Genomic DNA, 18,142 nt, shown 5'->3' on the forward strand with positions numbered 1-18,142 from the left:
CACCGAATGGATTTTGACGTTAAAATTCCTCGAAATTTTCTTTTATAGTTCATACAGATTCACGGAAAATCTCTAAGTTTTTTAGCAAAACACGTTGCATCCATACAGAAGTAGTATCCTGGTAATTGTTACACACAAAACAGAATATACAATAAAAACCGCTGAAAGCAATACCAGCCAACAATTCTGAAGAAAGCCATGGAAGCTTATATGGCACGATAACGACATATTCAAATCGAAAATTCAGGATGTTTTGCACATAGAATATTTTATTTCTTGAGTGGGAACATAAGGAGCTGAACGCAACTGCGACCCGTTTATCATAACTTTATCACCTTCAGTATAGCAAAAAGCATCATGAACAATAACTAATTGCTATATACCAGATGACCTCAAAATAAGCCCTTGACGTTTTCTGCGACGACGGTCGAGGCTTATCTCGTGTTCGCAGCTTCCTGGAGCACCGATTTTTTAAAGCAAGGGCATGAAAAATAACGGCTTCACCGCTGGCAAGAGCATTATCAACATCTGACTAAACATTGTAAGAAATTCGGGGCTTAAATACCCGGACAAATTATTTTATTAGATGGTGACGACGTTTTATTGTCTGCTCTTGCTCCTGCTTTCAAAGCTTTGCTTTAATTTGGAGGATTTCACGTCGGGTAATTGGAGAAGGTTTTACTGGGGAAAGAGAGAGCGAAAAGGGATTATTAGGCCCATACTCAAGATGAAGATGATCTGAAGGTCAGCTGTTATGTTACTCCATAAAAATGTAACAAAAAAAACTGTAGCTCATTTTTTGGACAACTCCGCATTGTAGAATCACAGTGCGGTTTTCCAAGTACTTCTGTACTGCTTTTTGAAGGTAGTCGCTGAAGTTGGCCTCTTTTACCGCTTCAATAATTTTGGAAAACCACTTTTCTTAAAATACAGTAGGTATCTATGCAAAACAATTGTTGTGTCTCAAAGTACGAAATGTGTGATTGACACTCATAAATTTTTATGAACATAAAAAGCGAGCAGAATTTTAGCGAAATTTCCTTAATATCAAAAATAAAAAATACACAATTCAGATCATTGTCTTCCTTTGCTAACAGAGAATTTTCAGAGATTAATTTCGTTCTGAGGAATTCTGTTTCAAAATATGTTTTTAAAAATCCGACAACTTTCACATAAAAACTAAAATAATGTACTTTTCCTTAAGCTAAACTAAGCAATAATTCAGTCCAACTTTTGAGAGAGACATGTCCATTTGGAAGCGAATAAATTTCAAACAATATGAGTGGGATATTACCACCCTTAGACACGCGTGAGGGGTGTTGTCTGCCGATGTTAGGGGTGAATTATATCAGGTTATTGACCTACGAACACACTGACTTTAGGAGATTTTTATCTGGGTCATGTAGTTGACACGTATTCCTTCTTTTTAGACAGGATGTAAATTTTAGGACCCTTTGCAATTTTTCAATATTCGTCTTGCTTTTTTAAGGGAAATAACCACTTTGAACCTTTCAAAAATTCGAAAAATGCCATTTTTTGTCAAAATTTTCAATTTTTTTTTTGCTCCATAAGGGTTCCAATGCACAGCAAAGGGCATATTTATACAAAAGAACCTTAAATTAAGTGAAATAAGCACAAAAAAAGCACTTTAAAATTTTTTACTTTTCAAAAAAATTGAAAGAAGGGGGGGGTACTAGAGAGGTTTTTTAGGTACTTTTTGAAATTCAATATCTCGGGAACATGAGGAGCTAGAGAAGCCGTTTTTAACTCATTTTGTAGTATTTTTTATGCTTTTTCGAATGGCGTTGGAACGAATTTCCTGCGAATCTAAATAAAAGAGCTACGATTTTTCAAAAAGTCAAAAAATTCAATTTTTGTCAAAAGTGCAATTTTGGCAAATTTTCATTTTGCTCCATAAGGGTTCTAATGCACAGCAAAGGGCATATTTATACAAAAGAACCTTAAATTAAGTGAAATAAGCACAAAAAAAGCACTTTAAAATTTTTTACTTTTCAAAAAAATTGAAAGAAGGGGGGGGGTACAAGAGAGGTTTTTTAGGTACTTTTTGAAATTCAATATCTCGGGAACATGAGGAGCTAGAGAGGCCATTTTTAACTCATTTTGTAGTATTTTTTATGCTTTTTCGAATGGCGTTGGAACGAATTTCCTGCGAATCTAAATAAAAGAGCTACGATTTTTCAAAAAGTCAAAAAATTCAATTTTTGTCAAAAGTGCAATTTTGGCAAATTTTTATTTTGCTCCATAAGGGTTCTAATGCACAGCAAAGGATATATTTATACCAAAGGACCTCAAATTAAGTATTGACTCTGAATGTTATATGTATATATCCCTGTGTTTTCAACAAATCGTAGGATTTTCAATGTCATCTCATTAATAATTGGATTATCCCCGTTCGCTTTTCCAGGTAATTGTATTCCAGAAATACCTTAAAACATAGAACAAATACTCGTATTTTCATTTGGGTCGGGCCATTACGGTAATATTTATACAGTTGTTAAAATTTTGCAGTATGCTTTTATAAACTTGTCTAATGGCCAAACCATATTTTAACTGTCTAAATCGCCTCGGGCCAGACTTTTCCAGTAATTAATTCGCACTCTATCTAGGATAATCCTCGCACATGGAACTTATTTCGTTTAAGTGCGGATTCGCTCATCTGCAATTCAATATCGCGTTGCTGTCAGTTTGGGGTTGTTGCGTCGTTTCCACTTTCAAGGCAATGACAAATTGGGCGCAAAAGAATGGAAGCCAATAAGAATTTCAGATCCCTGCAACCGCATTACATCTTACTTTATCAATGTACGATTTCGAGATACGACCTGAATTTTTCCAGTTTCAAGTTCACCTTTGTGATTTTTTTTATTACTTTTTAGGAAAATTATATTATGGTTGTATTCACTTCTTTGGATTTGAAGAGCAGTATAGCAAAAGTCTCACAAAATTAGGTTGGCGTCACGGTAAATTTACATTCTTGCTAAATAGTTTTCTCAGCTGTTAAACCATCATTTTCGCTAAAACAAATAAGAACGAAAAAGATGAAACACAAAGTTTGACCGAAAAGCAGGAATGCAGTCATGAAATATCATGCAGTGAGCTAAGTCGAAGGTTTCCATAATAACAGTTTCACATCCAAGTCACGTGATAAGAATCTAACTTTGGGGGAAAGGTTAATAATTATAATACAATACAATTTGTTTTAAAAATGACATAAAAAGTGCAAAATAATCAGACAGAAACAAACATATGTATTAACCTAGCCATACAAAACGGTAGGGTAAAGAACAATAGCACCACGTCTAAAATGATATTTTCCCAAGAGAAGTTTGGCGTTGAAGGGTGGCCAGACATCATCAGTCAAGATTGAAAGTCTCGGACAATAAAGTGTACGTGCTTCTTTCGACGCCTCAGGATTCCGGTAGATGGCGCACGTTTTTGGGCATAAATAACAAACATTTTTAGGAAAGCACGTTCGAGTGATATTGCAGAGCTATGGCCTTAGCGACTTTCAATAGATTAGCCGAGGTTTTTCAATTTGCGGACGTTTAGTTTCAATGTACGAACGTCAGCTACCTCACGTGGGATGCTCCACGTGGATTTTACGTTTTGGTAAAAGGAAATTCAATTAAAGCTTAAAATCGAGCAGAAGGACCGGACAGGCCGTAGCTTCCTTCCATCGATATTTTCCAGGCATTGCTAAAGATTTCTTGGAGCACTGAGTAAACATTTGTTTGTTTACTTTTTCGAAATGGAGACGTAAGATCGTTTTCTGCTAGCCTTAAGCTACAAATGGAAAAACGAAATAAAGAAAAAAACTACAATATTTGGTCTATATTTTACAGAGATCCGGACAAAACATTCTGATATCTAATCGAAGTAAAATACAAATCCCAATAAACAAAATGTTATTGATTTTAAATAGCACTAAGTAAAAGTAACAGTAAAACTCCTTTAAACAAGACAAACGAAGAAAACTTTAAAACCGAAACGGCAAAAAGCTGCTGGTTTTTGGTTCGAAAAGCACTCAATCATTTCTCGTACTTTTGCCGTTCCGCCACGGTTGACAGCCATTAAATAATCACCCCATTACTTCATAAAGAGTTATTCCGTTTTATTCTACGCCTCTCGCTGATAAATTCGAAACGAAAATTGAGAACGTGTGTTGCTGATCTCGTGATAGATGATTTGAAAAGGAATTACCAAAGTTTACAACAAAAGTGTATAGTTTTATCGGGGGAAATCTGCCGGTTATCCCCCGAGATGAAAGATCGGTCACGTTCCACGATACAGACGTATACCAATACGAGTATATGAAGTCTGACCAGGCATGAAAGGTACGAAACTTGCGGAAACTTTTAGCGACTAATATAGACTGAGATTCTAAAAAAGAAGTTTTTTTTTAACCGCTCAGAAAAAAAATGTTTTCGGTTTCGTCCGCTTTTAAATAAATTGAACTCAATAGTTAGTTCAAAGTTTAGAATTAAATTGTCAGGTTAAAATTTTCTCTTTTCACTGAACAGCAGATTTATAAGAACAAAAAAAATCTGCTGATCGTTCAAAGGTTGCAATAGCTATTTTTTTATTCAGTTCTTTTCTGTATTCATGAGTTTTCCCTACCAATTCATATGCATGCGTCGTAAAATTTCGGGATCTACGATACATTTAATCCCCACTTTTTGGGTTTCTTGTCAATAAGGGCGCGAATATTTACTTTTATTTACCGGTTAGTTACTGGAACTAGGTTAAACGAAGAAATAGATAGGAAGTGATAATTGACTTGGGAGATTAGCTAAAAATTATGTGAGTAGGTCAATTAAAGTTTCCTTTATCTAAACAGTAGGCTGTCCCACCTAAAACTCCAAATGAAAATCTACGTTTCGCGAAAACTTTCGCGCCTACCTCCTCAGGTATTATATTACCAAAGTTGAGCTGAGGAAGGGCGAAAAACTTCATTCTCTCTGAAAGGGTGCCAAAATTATAAATACGATTAAAACTTTAGTATAAATTTATATAAACACGGGTTTGAACGTCGTTATCTCCTCTATAAACAACTTAAACTTCTAAATTGGTATAAATCACATCGATAAGATTGCTGATATGTTTTAATTGATCTCAATAGAAAAAGGTTATTAGAAGGTGGTAAAAAAGTGACTCTTATGACTGCAGAGTCTCGAATGGACGATTTTGCGTTTATTGGCCAGTCGCCGTTGGGAACAGCAAGTGTGAAGAAAATAATTATTTCAAATGAACAACAGGGCGCGCACTGGTCACATTCCCCTTTATTGCCTTCATTTTTAACTTTGAGGCAAAACTTCCTAAGCTCTTAATGAATTTCGTTTGGCTAATTTTATAAACTGTCGTTTGGAGGTAATTGGATTTTCCCTAAGCGAATTTGGTTAATGGATTTATATGCGTTCTCATTTTATGGTGAAATTTAGTCTGCCAGATTAAAAGTTTCGCTCTAAAAACCGACCAAGGAAAATAGAGGTATGGAACAATTGCTAGTCTAGCTCATATTATGCTATTAAACGACAAGGTAATAGAGAAATAAATCAATTAATTCCTTTTTTATAGAAAATACGTTAGTGTTTGAAATTTTACCAAAGTCTTGCTGGAACCATTTTTATGTACAATAAAATAATTACTGTACTTCATTGGAATTACGGTGTTGTCAAAGTTAGGTTATTTACACCAATTATTTGGTGGAACTAATTTAACGTAAGGTTCATATTATACCGGCCAGGTCAAATTAATAATACCTGACTAACTTCTCTTTCCATTTCTCCCTAAATTTCCATATTTTCCAGACCGACGATAGACCGAGACGTTTCCCAACTAAGCAGATTGGTCAGCTCTAAACACCTTTTCGTGATAAATCAAAACAACGAATTCCCTTAAATCTGACCCGGAATCGAATTAATTTATTTTAGTTGTTAAGCGGCTTCTCCAAGGATTGAAACTGGTCGGCTTTATTTCATTATTCAGCGGCCTTCAACTTGTGTTTTAAGCCTCTTTAGCCACACTTGAAAATAAATTACCCATTTACCCCATTTGGTTTTTCGCTTGCAAACCTCTGAAAGTTTTTACCGTATTTGAAGGGCTTACCTACTGTTTTATTATTGACTTATCACAAATACCATAATATATAACTTTAGGTTATATCAAGTGTAGTAACGTCCTACACGTTTCAATTATCTTACCAATCAACACTACAAAAAGTTGTTTTCGGCAATAACCACTTTTTGACATTCAATAGAGAAACTCAAAACATTTTGGAATTCCTCCCTTATGCCTACTACTTCTAATCTAATCTGGAAGCTTTAAATATACAACTTTTTTGAATCCATAACGTATTTGAAACGAATTTTGCCAGTCTGAGATGGAATTCTTGGAATAGAATTGCGAATCAGCTTATATACATACATTTAGATGCAGAAATATACTTTTCGACACATATAATTTCCTGCCCGAGACTTCTTTGCCTGGTTTTTTTTTTAAATTGGCTCTAGTAAAAATTATTAGTACAACAACATTAAAACACCTTCACTACCCAGGCACATGTGTTAATCCAACCCTATAAAGATCGTTCGCCATTATCATAAAATATCGGTCCGTAAAAACCTCGTTGACAACTGCTCTATAAAACTCCTTCCGCAGGCCTTAGGGGGGAAATACACGTAAGTGCGCTTTTATTGAATTCCACTAAAGATTTTTGTTGTTTTCACCGGAGTTTTTGTCGCCCTTGGAACACGTAATGATGTAGTTTCCAGACCCTTTTTTATTCGGCTGTTAGGCTGTAGCGATAATGATCTTCATTTTTGTCGGTAACAAATATAAAATAGCGTTCCCCTGTTGTCTACCTGAAGTGTGCCATTATTATCAACAGGAGATTATTAGGTATTCGAAATTGGACGAATGAGGGCTCTTTGATGTTGCCTTCTCGGCTGTACGCTATTATCGGGGAGTTCTCATGTTTTTAGTCCTAGTTATTTTTACATTAAGGAATGATGATTACTGGGTTTTGGTAAATTTAAGTTTCCTTTCTTTCTATACAAAATTAAAGTAAGACTTTTTTCTTATAAATAATATCGATACTCGATTATGTCTATCCTTGATCAAAAAGGTGGAGTAGATTGACCTCCTGGATCACCTAAATTGACACAATTCTGCTCATTTCAATAGTGACGTATGATTGGCTAATTCATTTATGAATTATTTGTTTGAGAACATGACTGCTAGGGCACATTTGTCTAAAAATATTTTGATGGAAAATTCTAGCAGTCTATTCGTCTAAGAACCTTCTCAAAAAGTAATTAAAATGCATTGGCAACAAGGCGTTTAATTAAATGGAAGTCAAAGCGAACATGTTTACATCACTCTTTTTATTTCGGAATATTACTAATCCACTTTTCGTTACAAATAGCTATGATACCCTTGTTCAAAATTGGAATTTAATTTTGATAAATGTTATTCCAATAGGAAGCCATTAATTCAGCAGCGTAACAGTTCTAATGGACTCAATGCAATATATTTTATAACAATTTTCTATGTTTATTATATGTATGAAGTGGAAATTTTATCCAAATAATTAATGTGACATCACTGTGTGGATAAAGTAGTCAAAATTAGATTAAATTTGGATATTGGATAGACGGTTTCTGGAGGTACAGTTTGGTTCAAACATTTACCTGCCGAGTACTTTGTTACGTCATCCTATTTTTGTTTGATTTTCCGCATATGCGTATAATTTGTATAAACAAATATCTCAGAGTGTCATAATACTCTCGAGTTTTTTCCTATATTGAAAATTCTGCAAATTGAAAAAAAAATGTAAGGAAACATCAAGTGGAAACACAATACAATCGCTATTGTGCACTCAAGTTCAATAAAAGAATTCTCGAGTGTGATTCCGCCTTTCTTTCCGGTATGGTCCCTTTAAATACTTGTTTGAATGCATGGAGAACTTTAAAAGGACTAAACGAGGTGTTTCTCCGCTACTTCACTTTCTTATCTCCATCGAGGCGAAATAGCATCGCTCCGGAAATCACTGACCTACGCACACATCATGGTGAATAATGGAAAATAGTCCGTTCCAGAATTTCCCATCCAGGTCTCAGAAATTTGTAACCTTTCAATTTCCAATAGAAAGAGCAAAATTTATAGTATTATTCAAGACCCTAATAAAAATCCCAAATGCGCTTATCCCATGAAAGAATAAATTATTAGAAGGTCTCCCTATGGAAAGCATCAAGTAGCTGGAATTCGTGTTTGTATCCAGCTCTAGGCTTTTTTGCTGGAATTTAATGTGACCCAAAGGAGAGCCGTAAATGCTGTTTGGAGGCATAACGACACGCAAAGTGTAAATTTTAAAATCCTTTCTGCCGAAACACGATAGGGTATTTTAAGCTAATTTCAGATACTGCTTTTCTTAGTTTTTTTTTTGTAAGAAGCACTCAATTTGTCTTTTTATAAACCGTTGTGAAACACCGTAAAATTGCCCTGTCACATTTTTCGACAATATTGATTTCACCATAAACTTAGAGGCATCAGAAAGTAAATTGAAATGTTTCGGCGAAATTTATATTACGAATCTGGCTGAACAATTTCCAGTATGTGTTCCTGTCTGTTCATAATTTGGCCGGATACGATTCACCTTTTATTTCATAAGCCATCATAAAGTCACGGTATCATCTTAACAAGCACGTTGCAGAGTATTACCGCGGCAAGAATTTCAAGTTTAATATAATCAAAAAAATCGTATCTCGTTTTTTCCATTCTTTGTCGCTACGTCGTGGTAGTAAATTGTTTCCTGGGCGGACCGTGTCTCCAATTTCGCGTTGAGACGGATGGGAAAAAATCCCGAATCATAAAAATTTCATATAGTCACATTATATTCTGTCGGGATATTTTTATGCCGGGTGACACCTCGTATTATTCGTAGCGAGCCGAGTCGGTTGGTCGTACGCGCCCGTACATGTGTCACCGTTATTTGCAGCCAGTTCAAGCGTGCACCTGACAGCTGTCTTATTGCCGGATACCGAAAATGTCACCTCATTTCTGCTCTTTTTTACCTGGCAGTTGGATCAATAAATGCGATCGGGAAAACTTGAAATTAAATGCAAATTTATCATTTACGATGCTCACTATAATATGTACTAACAATAGCCTCATAATTGATAACTGCTTTTTGCTTGTTTGCTCACGCGGTCTTAACTAACTTATTTTTTGCAACTATGAGAAGCTATGATCTATACGTATTTGAAATATATTTTCAAGGCTGCCAAATGCATTTGATTTTCAATAAACAAAATCTCGTAACATCTCTTTAATTAGTGTGAGGCGGCATCATTGAAGACAAACTAATTCATTGATCCCATGGAACTTGGAGACGCCATTTTTATGTTATAGAGTTAACTACAGATGTCGCCAGGTGCTTCACAACAACTATCTCATACAGGGTGTTTTATCCCGTACATTGTACATTACTGTGTTAATCTACTCATACAATGATTATTTGTTTAAAATTGATATACTGAATAGTTAAAATGATTATTGGATGGACAGTTCCCAATTTTGGGTTTTCAAGAAAAACGACAAAGAGAAACGAGGCCGGCACCTAATTAAAAATGTATTTAGAACCTTTGCATTTTCATGGTTAACGCCAAAAGTTCCCAGTAGAATTAAAAATGCATGAGGCACTTTCAACAAATCAAAAATCGATACGAAACCCTGCTAGTAATGAGTACAACACTGGCCTAGTTCCGTTTGGTATTAGATTGTATTTGGGATGATCACTTTTATTATTTACCAACCTGCCCCGGTATCATTTCGAATTAGCCGTAGTTAAGTTGGAATTTATGTAGCTTTTATAACAATATTTCCTGCAATACCGTCCATTAGTGAATAGAGAATTGAGCTGAAAGCAGCCTATTACTTGGAAAATGTACGGGACCTTAATGCAGTTAGTGCACTGTCGGTCCTCGCCGGGCTTTTTACACGAAACTCAGTTACATTATCTGCTCAGCGCACACATACACTGACACTATCGGTCGGTCCTTTGAGATAACAACTTCTAATACTATCGTTTCTATTTAATTAAAGAGTTAACTTTTAATAGTTTCGACTCTGGAGCATTTATCCCTTGTTGGGCTGCGCCATTTCTGGTAGCTTTGTTGCCAAAACCAGATTGATATACATTTTTTTGATAAAATAATTTTAGTTTTTCTGGCATATTTTTATTATCAGCCCTAATGCTTTTTGTAAATGAAAAACATTTTTTCCTAAGTATAGTCTTAAACCTTTAGTTAAGCCATGGTTATTTTGTGGTTAGGCAACCGGAGCTAATAAGGGGTACTTTGTATCAGTTTTGACATTCCGAAAACAGCAATAAGGGTCACAACAGAAATAAGTTTTCAACAGGATTATTCATTATGACTCTTGCTTTATAGTATAATAAATATCATTATTTTGTTCATAAACCAAACAAACATTAATTTATTTAAAACTATCACCGTAATACCGAAATAACAAGCAACCGGTCATAAAAGGCCTAAAACCCGAATGCGCCGTATTGGAAGCAACATTAATTTTATTTCATTATGTTTATATCCAATTTGGATTGACTAATTTGCTTTAATAACCCACTAACAAAGCATGCAAACAGGATTAAAGTTTAAGGCTGCAATTTAATTTAGAACCAATTACCATAGCAAAATTTGTAACAAGTTTTATGGGTATTTTAGTTACTCGCACATTATAGTAATTAAGATACCAAGGGCATTATAAGGACAATTTTAACACGAGGGCCTCCGGTCCGAGGGGTCTACTTCGACCGATGGCATTATTTCCTATAATGCCTGTGGTGTCTTCAATGTTTAATGTCCGACTTTCATTATTGATGAAATAATAGCCCTGCCGGACAGTAAAACTATTAAAAAAATCGAAAAGGTCTCTTTAGCTTTTCTGTTTGTTGTGTAACTCGGAGTGCACATTTCGTAAAAGGAAGGGTAATAAAGCAACAAGAATATATAATGATGCTTCTTTCCAGCTTAAAGGTACCCCTTTTAAGCTAGGCCATTTCGTTTAACAGCCTATTCGGTTAATCCATGTTTACAATATAGGATTATTGTTAAGTCATAAAAGTTACTTACAAAAATTGCTTAAATAAATACATTTAAAGTTGACCAGAATAGTGTTACGGTTTCGGTCTTTTGTCCGGAAGAAAGTGAAGAAAAATCCAATTAATAAGCAATTATTAACCTCCCAGCCCATTTAAAATTTCGCTTGGGTTCACATTTCTTTAGGCGCTCTCTGGGCTGACTTCATTTGAATTTCATCTTCGGGATAGTGAGATACTTGTTTAAAATTTCGGGGCGAATTTGCGAGTTTCCCTTCGAAAATTATCTGATATGAAATATTATGAAAATGGTAATGCAGAATAGCAGTTTTATTAAATTGACGAGTCGCGGAGGCGCTCTTTCGCTAAGAAACGAAATTTTAATTGTCTGCTTTTTATGAATTGCTTTAAGCTCTGTTTGCTGTTTGGGAATCGTCAAGTTATGAGAAACGCTCACTTACTTCATAAGACTATTAATGGAACAACAATTTACTTGAAATCTGAGCAATGTGAGCCCGAAATTTGACAACGCCGGGTGTCTCCGGATTTAATCAGCTACTCAAGAATATGCAGCTTCAGTTATGCATGAATTTAATTGGACTTTCGAGAACCATTGTCGGGGAAATTATTAGGGCTAATTAAGGGTCAGATATGTTCACGAACTGGCTAGAATTGACTAACGAATATTCCGCAGCCACCGGAATGAATGGATATCGATCTGCTCGGGTTATGAAAGTTTTAACAAGCACGTTATGCGGTCGAAAGCACAAGTGAAACTATACAAAATGGTTAGCTCAGAATGGACATTGTTAGCCTTTAATATTAAGTAAGAGAGCAATTTTAATTATATTATCCCAGGTGGTTATTTTTGGTTTTTTGTTTATCAACCGATCAGAGGATTATGCCACGTGATGAGCAACTTACCAAAATTTAGAACAAGGCGATAATTAATCATTGAAATTAGTACAAAAGATAACAAACTATTGCACTTTTTGAACTATATTGATAACAAGGTCGTATTTCTAATTACAATTTATAATCATTCCCATTTTGTGTATATTATGGAAGATCTATCATGCAGAATGTCAAATGAGCCACAAATCCTCCAGATATAGCGGGACCGCGCATCTGAATAAATTTGACCAGCGACCTCAAACAATGCACACGCCGAAACCACACGTTTCCTACATCTGCTAAACACTCCTTGAAGCGCATTTATTAAACGCCACAAGCTTAGACGAGTAGCATTCCAATTAGTAATAATTCCTGACGGAATTTCCTTGCCATAATGCCAGGCAACTTCACTAACAAGACAACCAGAATTGAATCTCTACTACGAACTAGATTATTAATATAACGTTAAGCTCGGTGGCTTGTTGAGACTCTATTATCAAAGTTTATTTTCGAGTGATGTAGCATTCTATTAATTATTGCTGTTTGAGTTTGTTAGCTGAATTTAAAAACCGGATAATATACTTACATAACAACATGTAAAATTAAAATTTGTAGGTAATTCAAGCTGTGCTATAAAATAACTTTTCATTAAAACAGAAACAAAGAAAATTTATTAAAGACGCTTACATAAGCGAAAATTGGACACCTGCCAATTATACTGTTGCATGCAACTTACAAATTCTAGCTGGCGCCAAGAATCTAGGCTCCGCCACCAGTTGCTCGTCTATTGCATTCTGCAGGACCTGTTGACGATTTTAAAACTTTTTTCGCCACAATTTATTAAGTTTCCTTTGTTATCAGACACCATCAAACCAGCGTCAAACGTTTGAAAAATAACAAAGGAATCTCACGTTTCGCATCATTATAATAAAACGAGGTGCGTGAGCATTTGCGGTTTTAAAATAGAGATATTAGAGTCCCGAATAAGTTTTGAGTACAAAATGCAAATTAATATTAACAAAGCTGAAATTCGGTTCGTCTTCACTTCAAGTGGGGGCTCTATTTTCGTAATTAGTTTAGTTATAAGTGATTTTACACAAACCGAGAACTAGAGCGTGACAAAGGGTTAATCCAAATGCCGGTTGGTTACTTATTCGCTTTTATCCGGATTAAATTGAAGGGAGTTAACGTCTAAGACAGGTTACGTATCAAATTGCAATAATAATTTAATGAGGTATAGTAGTTAAGTACAGAAGCCTCTATTCATCAGGCTTAGTTGTTTTTTGCATCTGAAAGTATGTTAATGGTAATTTGTAAGTTTTAATTATTCCTACAAAACATAGTTTTGAATTTGAAAATCAAAAGGGTTTCTTCTATTTTCAGATAAAATTATATGCATTGACTAAATCCGACGATATAATTTATGATTTTTTCCAGTGGATTATTGTTTCCCTAACAAAAGCCGAAGAAAATGTCCAATTCTTATTCAGCTTTAATCGATTAAAGATTCAATTGTGCATTTCATCACGGCTTATTGGCGTGTAGTAAAATCGGGAGCTAGAAATAGTGGTGGCAAAGCAACAGGCCAAGCAACTGGTGGCCCTATGAGGAAACGGAAGTTTAATTTTTTACGTTGCATTTATTTTTTGTATGGTTTGGTATGATTGATCGTTTTTCGGCCAAAAGGGTAAACAAACGAGGCTTTTTGTATTGTTTTTTAAAGGTTTAGTGGTCTCGTAATATTTGAAGTACCAAGTGCGAAAGAAACTTTATGAACTAAAAGGGCAAAATATAATTATAACAAAAGAAACAATTAGGCCAAGACAGTGTAAATTCCAACACAGAAGATTCATAATAGTTTAAGGAACTTTGCTCTCAATTAAACTAGGTGGGTATTTTATCATGACTATAAAGTAATTTTGCACAAACTTCTCTCCGAGCAATTTATCTCGCCTGATTAGTTTTCTTTGAATTAATTGCTTCAATTGTTTTTCTCATTTTACCTTCGCATATTCGTCTTGGCCAAATTTCACTTAGAAAGCAGTTTTGCCTATACAGCCACCCATTAAGACGGCTATTTTTAGCTTTGCTGTTTAAATGGGACTTAGAGTAAGATTTATAACCGAGCACTTCGGTGTTTAGTGCTTTGGGACGTTTAAAATTAAGTAGCCGATGTAATCAAGTTTTCGAACTTCAGTTTTGTGTATCCACTTTAATTAGAAACAGTTTTTTTCCGCAGTAAAGTCATACTAAAGCGAATTTCTTATCTGGAACTAATTTCTGATGCTTATCCGCGACTGGGTTTGATGTAGCCGGAAAAATTAGGAAACTAGTTATTTCCATAATTTGAATCTGGCTGTAAAGAGAACATTCGAAGCAGTCGATTCCGAAAGTGGGTCGCCAAGTTTTTAGATTAAAAGTTTAATCAGTGGAGTTAGATCAAAAAGAATTTTAAAAATCCGATTAGTCAGAACTCTTTTGATCCTACTTCGAGTATTAGCTGAATGTGTTTGTTGGTAAAATTGGAAAGATAGATACTCTCTGGACTGATTACTTTGATATTGTAACTACGAAAACTCAAAGTAAACTATGATATTGTTGTCATAAAGTGCGTCAAATTAGCATAAAACAGTAAGTTTGATTTTTTATAGACATAGACAATTTTGCTATATTAGAAAAATGTGTCTCATACTTTCTTAAGGTGTGCACAAAAGTTATTGAAAAATAATTTCTAGGTAGTAGCTTTTCTAAAAAATAATCATTTGATTTTTCAGAAGCAAACAAATTTCTGTTCCACGAACGTTGTAAAGAAACAAACCTAGGCTTTGCCTTGTCATCAGTGACAGATTCCGAGTAAAAGAGCAAACAAGTGGTCGAAATTATTTATGGCTTCTATTGTGAGTCTCTGTTCGAAGCCAATTAAATAAAATCCCTTTTCTTCCTTCACGTTAATGCCGTTAGTTCCATGATTAATGGCTTTTGTGTTTTCATTTTAAAGCGATTTTCTACTCTATTAGCTTATGGGTTAATGGTATATAAAGACACTTATCAGGATGTTGTTTAAAAACTCTGGTACACACCTTGAGGAAGTTTGCTTTTCTGTAAATAAACATCGAATCTGGTTTAATTAAGCCCCGTTAATGAACGTTTATTGATAATGGCGACCTTCCATTAACAAAGAAGCTTGCACTGACTAAATTTAATATTCCACAAAGATCTTATGGCGGTTCAAGGCCGTATCTATCGATTGATTCCGTTAATTGGTATTCAGCGGCAACGTTCCACCGCTTAATGGTCTCTAAACAACTTTGCCGCTTGCTTTTACGTCTTTAATTTTAGCAAACACAGATTTTACGTGATTCAATATTAAGCCCGAATACTGTTTTGGTATTGGTTCGACTTTCAATTTTCGGTAAACAAATTACTTCAAAATTGCTTTCCTTTATCTCAATAAAAATTCATTAGCCCTTAACGAATCTGATTGATCATTATCGCTTCCCTACTTAATGTCGAATAACGTAGACAGGATCATTAATCTCTAGCGTTGAGAAGTTGTTTAATTTTAATATGGCAGACCGACTCTAAGGGCGTAGAGTTCAAAGTATAATTAAGTTATTAGGAATGCACGTTTGTCTTAAACGCAGGTAGTTACTGATTTTCTTTTTGGTGCAGACTTTAACTTGATAGCTATTTGTTACAGTTTAAGTTAATTACAGAAGTGAGGTCAGTTTAGTTACTTTTTTACGGTAAATAGTAACAATGCATTGATGATGATGATTCAGAAAACGAAAAGAAAGGGAAGAAAAAGAAGAAGAAGGAAAGAAATGCAACGTTGCCACATCCAGATTTTACGAAATTCGAAGAAAATCGGTGTCACAAAACTTTTTATTTTAGATGAAATTAATTTTTAGACCTTTAAAAAAACTCATGCAAAATGCGCCTTGTTGTTCGAAGCATCTCAAAAACCGTAAAAACATTTGCCTCTGATTTCATATACAGTGTGACCCATTTAGAATGGAAACACCCCTATAAAATTTTAGGTTATTAACCGATTTCAATGATTTTTTTTTGAAATAATTAGGAACGAAATGTCTATTACGGGAGAAAATTTTAAATATTTATTTCAGTTTTCAGGTCATATTACGATACTTTTTCTTGATAGAAAATGGAGAATTTTTATTAGCGATTTTTTTATTTGAAAAAATTACTACGCCACTGGATCTATAGTGCTTTCAAATAGCTGTGACTAAAATTTCATGAAAATCTATTCATTAATAACAAAGTTATGACAAATTAAAATTCAAAAATCCTCTAAGCTAACGGTCACAAAAGAACACCCTGCATCAACTGTTGCCATAGAAATGGTGTTACTATTTACTTGTTTATTATTAATTATTAATTGATTAGTTTCTAAAAAAAAAAACAAACAAAAAAAAATAAAAAAAAAAAATAAAAAAAAAAAATCAAAAAAAAAAATCAAAAAAAAAAAAAAACAAAAAAAAATAAAAATTTTGGTCACAGCTATTTGAAAGCACTATAGATCCAGTGGCGTAGTAGTTTTTTCAATAAAAAAATCGCTAATAAAAATTCTCCATTTTCTATCAAGAAAAAGTATCGTAATATGACCTGAAAACTGAAATAAATATTTAAAATTTTCTCCCGTAATAGACATTTCATTCCTAATTATTTCAAAAAAAAAATCATTGAAATCGGTTAATAACCTAAAATTTTATAGGGGTGTTTCCAATCTAAATGGGTCACACTGTAGATGAAGCAATGCTAGAATCACGAAAATATTTTAAATCCATTCCATTAATCCAAGTCCATATCACTGAAATAATAATTAGTTATTTACTTTACTAAATAGAAGGCAATAATCAAACAAGCTATCCTCAGTAATTACACCATTAAACAGTGAAGCTATCAAAGTAAAACTAAGCTATGTCCATAGTTTAAAAAAGTGACTCTCAAAGATATAGACAACACAATTTCAAGTACAATTAAGTCGGTAATAACCTTCCTTAAATTGAGCTTTAAAATCAACCGTTTTTGCCACGGAAGTGCTTATTGATTTCTCATTTAATTAAGTATTACCAGAAAGTTAAACAAACCAATATTTATTAAGTTTCAATGTCCCGGAAATTACGATATGCTGTAACAGCAAAAGCGGTCTAATAACAAATTGATAATAGGTTGGAAGCTATTCTGAGCTCGTTAGAGCAAACATATTTTGTATACTTACGTCGATCTATTTAATTTGCTCTCGAAACAATAAACTAATTATTTTTATGTCATTCTGTAGAGTGAACAAAACAGTAAGGCTTTTGACGAAATTAATTGACTCCAAACTTCAAGCGACATCAAACATGTTTACGCTGTATCTTTACCTGCGTGGAGGTAAAATAGCTTAAGGCTTATTTAAAATTCGTTAAAGGAAAGTTTCTTCACAGATGTGGGAAGTAATTTGGAAACATCGAGGCATGAATAATTTTAAGCAATCTAAAGGTGCTTAAACATTAATAATAGCTTCCTCAACGTTTCCTTGGGAAATTAAAACATTATCACTTAAAAGGATAATGATTCTATTATGAAAAGACAATAAAGGCATTGACGGATTATGTTTAAAAAAAACATCTGACTAAAAACTGAAGTTGGAAGTTCGGTGGCAGCACAATCAATCATTCCTTGCACATACAGCCAGAGGCGGGTGCATTTATAATTTATGATATTAGCCCCAAGTGTCGTTCCACCATGCAATCCGTCTTTTTTAAATATCTTAATATACATACTAACAAAAAAAAATTCTGATTGCGGCGTTTAACTATCAATAATTAGATTTAGATTATCCACGCGAAATTATGCAGATACTCCGGTTGCTTTGTAATGCTATAAAGCACCAATATTACTATAGACAATCAATATTCCTGAAGTAGTTGGTAGGCAAACAACTTAACTGCAACGGTATAACAATCCTACATGATATTGTGTTCACATGCAAATTACTGATGGGTATGAAAGTGCCTCAAAAGAAAGGCTAGTGAAACATGTCTAAAAAAGACTTAAATAGAAATAGTGTCAAAAAGCAGAATGTACAGCAGATAGAAAGGCGGTCGT

General features: G+C 34.2%; 1 protein-coding gene across 18 annotated transcripts in view; it reads right to left on the reverse strand.

Annotated features, from left to right (window-relative positions):
* The window catches only part of bru3 (CUGBP Elav-like family member bruno 3), a 167,876-nt gene that overhangs the window by 42,375 nt on the left and 107,359 nt on the right, over positions 1-18,142 (reverse strand). The window lies entirely within an intron of this gene.

Source organism: Ips typographus, linkage group LG6 (assembly GCF_016097725.1).
Source record: "Ips typographus isolate SLU linkage group LG6, UJ_Ityp_2.0, whole genome shotgun sequence".
In the NCBI taxonomy this organism is placed as follows: domain Eukaryota; kingdom Metazoa; phylum Arthropoda; class Insecta; order Coleoptera; family Curculionidae; genus Ips; species Ips typographus.